This window comes from Myotis brandtii, unplaced genomic scaffold (assembly GCF_000412655.1).
Source record: "Myotis brandtii unplaced genomic scaffold, ASM41265v1 scaffold134, whole genome shotgun sequence".
NCBI lineage: Eukaryota > Metazoa > Chordata > Mammalia > Chiroptera > Vespertilionidae > Myotis > Myotis brandtii.
Window position 1 is genome coordinate 2,630,207 of NW_005354756.1, and position 4,755 is coordinate 2,634,961.

At 60.0% G+C, this 4,755-nt stretch overlaps 1 protein-coding gene across 1 annotated transcript in view; it reads left to right on the top strand.

Moving 5' to 3' along the window:
- The window catches only part of SCN5A (sodium channel, voltage gated, type V alpha subunit), an 87,720-nt gene that overhangs the window by 17,984 nt on the left and 64,981 nt on the right, over window positions 1–4,755 (top strand).

Consider the following 4,755-nt stretch of genomic DNA (forward strand, 5'->3'; position numbering starts at 1 on the left):
AAATCGGGAGAGAGCAGTGTCCCAAAAGCCACCTGAGGGCTGGGACTCAATTTGAAAGATACCACAAGGCAGCATGAGGAAGGCAAGAACTGAGACTGGACCATCAGCGTCAATATTGCTAATGACCTTGACAAGACAGGTCAATGAGTGGAGGACTTACTCCTGATTATAGAGAGAGGGAGGAGGGGAGGCGGAGCAAGTGGAGACATCGATGCTGTGGGATTTGCTGTAAACAGGATCAAAAGCAGGGTGGTGGCCAGAGGGGAAGATGGGTGCAGGGAGGATGTTTAAAGAGGGAGGTGTCTTTGCAGGCGGATGGGCAGCATTCGGGAGAGAAGGGAAGTTTGGGGTGAAGGCGGGGGAATTGCAGGATGGAAGCTTGAGCAGGCCGAGGGCGGGGGAATCCAGGGCCAGGCGGAGCGTTGGCGTTGAGTGGGGAAGGCAGAATTTCAGGTGGAGAGGGAGGTGGACTCATAGAGCCCATGACGAGAGAAGAAGAACTGTCTCTTCTGAGTGCTGCTGTTTTGCTCAGTGATAACAAGCAGGATGGTCAGCTGAGAACATGCGGTCGGAGGAGAGTGGGAGCGGGAGTTTGCACTGACTTGGGAAGGGGTAGTATGGCCGCTGTGCCCCATGGGAGAGGGGCAGTGGTCCATGGGCCCCTGACGCCCCAGTGTCCCAGGAAGGGGGCTCGGCAGGAAGGACACAGCGGCTGCCTTCCCACCCCGGAGCCTGAGCAGCACAGTTTCATGAGGACGATGCCCCTGAGCCTGGGAAAGACACCGTGCCCTGGGCCCTTGTCTGATGGGCACCAGGCTCTGGCCTGTCTTCAGCCCGTGACTCTGGGAAATGCTCTGCGTGACCTCAAGCCCTTAGCCAGTCCTCCTGTCCCGTCTCAGGAGAGAATCCCGGCCTCCATCCCCCACAGGATCCCACGGGGAACCCCTCCTTCCGCTCGGAGTCACAGAGCAGGTGTGCCCGGCCTGCCTTCACCCTGTGCCAGAACCGGGGGGACAGAGCAGAACAAGGCCTCAGAGGCCGCTGTCGTCCCTAGGACCGCATGGACCCCCTGGACATCAGCTCTGTGCTCTGGGCTGGGTTGGCCTGGCAGCTTTGACTGACACTGGTTCTGTCTCATGAAAACAATTAATTGCTGCCGTGGGAATGCAGTGAAATGCATTTTGCTCTAGCCAACTGGGTCAATAACGCCGGGCTCTTAGGATAATCCAAGGAGTCTTAAGTGGCAGCAAAGTTGTATTCGATGAAACTCCCCATCCCATCTCTGTCTTATGGAGATGGGGAAACCGAGGCCCAGAGAGAGCCTGCACTGGCCCAAAACGGTAGAATGTATCGGCAGCAATGTCTCCTAGCTCATAACCATGAGAGGCACCCCAAGTCGGGTGTTCCCGGCCAGGCTTCGACCTGATCCCCCCCCCCACTGCCACCTCCACCTGATTTTGAGGTGGTGGGAGGGTTGGAGGGGGTGTCAGGAAGCCCGCCAGGCCCAGCCTGCAGCCCGCCAGCCAGAGCTCTTCCTGTGGCCCCCTCCCAGCTGGGCATTACCTGCCAGTTAGCACAGCCTCCCACCTTCTTGGGTTGTTATGGAAACCAAACCTGGAGGGGAAGATGGGGGGAGCAGAGAGGAGAAGGTGGCAATCACCGCCGATGCTAATGTGCTGAGTGTGCCCTCTGCCTAGCAGCCCAGGAGGGGCCATCGGCATCGAATGGGAGGGTGCACAGCAGGCCCGGGCGGGGCAGGGAGAAGGCCCAGGCCTGCCCTTCCTCGTGGTTCCTGGGCCCCCAGAAAGGCTCCCTCTGCACCGGGGCTGGTGTGCGGGATGGCATTCTCACCCACACCCTCTGCGCCTTCTGTGCCGGGGTCCACGACCCCACCCCAGCCCTCTGCCCCTGCCCAGCAGCGTGGTCATGGCAGGGGAAGGAAAATGGCTTGAAGGAGCATTTTGCCAGCCTGGCAGGAGGATTGGGCTCCCACCCAGCATGGCTGAAGCTGGTCCTTTGCCAGATATGGGTCTCTCCTGCCTGGCCCCACTCCCAGGCCCCACAAGAGGCCTCGCTAGGAGGCTAAGGCCCCAGGCTCTGGGCAGAGTAAAGGGCGACAGCCCCGTGTCCCACACGTGGTCACAGCCACGCCATGCCCTCACCCAGCCCTGTGCCCCACCTTCCAGACTTCCACACCCGCCCCCCGGATTGCTCCCACACGTGTCCAACATCACAAACACACCACCAGCGGCCCCTCCGCTGTTCTCAGCCACTTGGCTGGCTTTGCAGGCCTGGGTGCACACACGTCCGGATCCTGGGGTCTCGGCTTCTCTGTGCTCAGAACCAGCTGCTGAGGGGGCAGGCGATGAATGGAGGGCAAGCGCTGTCTGCACTGGGGACCTGAGGGGGTGGGGAAGGCAGGTGCACAGCAGGACAGGGCGGGGCAGGGGGAAGGGGACGGGCAAAGACGGGCAGAATCACTTCACTGGAGCCTCAGGACAGGCAGGTCTATGAAGGACAGGAGGGGAGAAGCAGGGACGGTTGGTTCCCTCTCGGATCTACACAATACTCCCCTCTCTCCCTGGAACTGGAAGAAAAAGCCTTGAAGCCAGTGGCCAAGCAAGGAAAGCTTTCCCCCGCCCCCGCCCCCCCCTCGCCGCCAGCCAGCCACAGGAGACAGGGCCCAGAGCCCCCAGCTGGCCATGGCGTCCATGGACAATGTTGCATGGGCAACGTTTCCCGCTTAACTTGACCGTCAAAGTTAAGGCAGCACTGTGTCTGGACAGAGTCCAAGCCTGAGAGAGGAACGTGGAACAGAGGCCTGAAGGTCTGACCCATCAGAGAGATCGGAATAGCCATCAAAATTCAAGAGGGAGCACGGACCAAATCAGTAGGTATATATGGGCCAGAACAAAGGAGGTGACTTCTGCTCCCCGCCGGAAGGTGGGGCTGCATCCGATCATCGCTGCTCTGGAGGAAGATTTGTTAGCTGAAGTGGGTCCAGGAGGCGGAGTGGAAGTGGAAACGGTCTGTGGTGTGACAAGAAGGAAAGGTCTGCGGACTCCCCATCCCTGCAGGGATGTAGTGAGCAAGGAGGGAGCAGACGTGGTCTGCAGGGCCCCGTGCATGGCCGTGGAGGACGCTGGTGCCAGCCAGTGTCAGCGCTGGGCCACACTGGACCCACCCTGCTGACCCCCGGACACCGAGTCCCCTGACACAGCTGCCAAGTCCTTCTCTGTAGACACCCCCGGCCCGAAGGCCGGTGCAGAAGTTCCAAGTAGAGTGGAGGGGCCTGGTTCCCCGACTGCCTGGCAGAGTGAGTCCCGCGGCACTGCCAGCCCACCCTTGGCACTCTCCCGGCATCGCTGGGCTGACGTCCTGGGTCTGACATCACTCAGACACCAAGTCAGACACACTTGGTTAAACATCAGATGTCCCGAGTCCGCTGTTCTTTGTTAAACATCAGACACCTTCGGTTAAATGTCAGACACCCTGCATGCGAAGCCGTTGGTTAAATATCACAAGTCACTTGCCATTGTCCCGATGGCCCTGGTCACATACCGTCCCTCCGTCTCTCAGACATTCTGGTCACGTGGCCCCTCCACACGTGTCCTCACACTCTGCTTGGGCAGGTCCCTGCCCCCAGAGAGCACTCCTTCCTCCTATACCCGTGGAGGCCATGGAGGTCCGAGCTGTAGGCGGGAGCCCGCGCCCACTCTGCTCTGCTCAGCATCACTGGGCTCAAGCAAACCCCAATGGCTGCTCACCTCCAGAGGTCTCTCCTACTGTGGAGACCCAGGGCATCCCTGGGGGACAATGAGGGTCTGGGGTAAGACTGGGGTGGACTTATAGGAGGGGGGGTTCAAGTCTCCTCAGATCCCTGGTCCTGCTTTTTTCTCTTCTGAGACTGGGGTGGACTCATGCAGGGGGGAGGGGTTGGAGTCTCCTCAGATCCCTGGTCCTGCTTTTTTCTCTTCTTGTGTTGGCCACTGCCTGTGAGCAGTGGAGGAGCTGAATGATCAGGCAACTTCCCTTCTCATCTTCCAAAGCATCATGTTGAGAACTGCTTCTCAGTTGACTCCTGATGGTTGGGGGGAGAAAGTGGGCAGCCCTCAGACACCCAGCCACACTTCCGGGGTGGTCTCAGCCGGGGCTTCAGGGTCCCCTGGTTTGGAACAGCCAGGCAGGCCCAAGCGGGTGATCCAGGCCGCAGAAGATGCAGAGCGAACCCAGGCTCCTGGGAGAGTGTCCCTCTCCACCCCGCTGTGTCTCCATCCTCAGACCCTGCCTGCCACGAGTTGCGTTACGGTCCCCAGTGTCACGGAGAATGTGGCCGAGTCGTTGCCTCCTGGCACCGGGTGTTCACGGGACCATCACCACGAAAGCCGCCTGGGGCTGGCTGTGTGGAATCCCCAAGGCACCCTCGCTGAGGTCCCCGTGGCAGGAGGGTTCAGCTCAGGAAGAAAATTTAGGGGAGGCCCCCGCCCATCCACACTCCTCCCTGTGGGGGAGGGCTGGCCGGGAGGGCAGGCTGAGGTGCTGCTGTAAATCCCAATAACTGTGGTTTGATTCTGCAGGTATGTATCAGAAAATATAAAGCTAGGCAATTTGTCGGCTCTTCGAACTTTCAGAGTCCTGAGAGCTCTAAAAACTATTTCAGTCATCCCAGGTAAGACGCCAGGCGCGCCTCACAGATCTCAGCGACAAGTGACTCTCTCTCTGTCTCCCCCCCACCCCCCCGCCCCCACCGTGTGT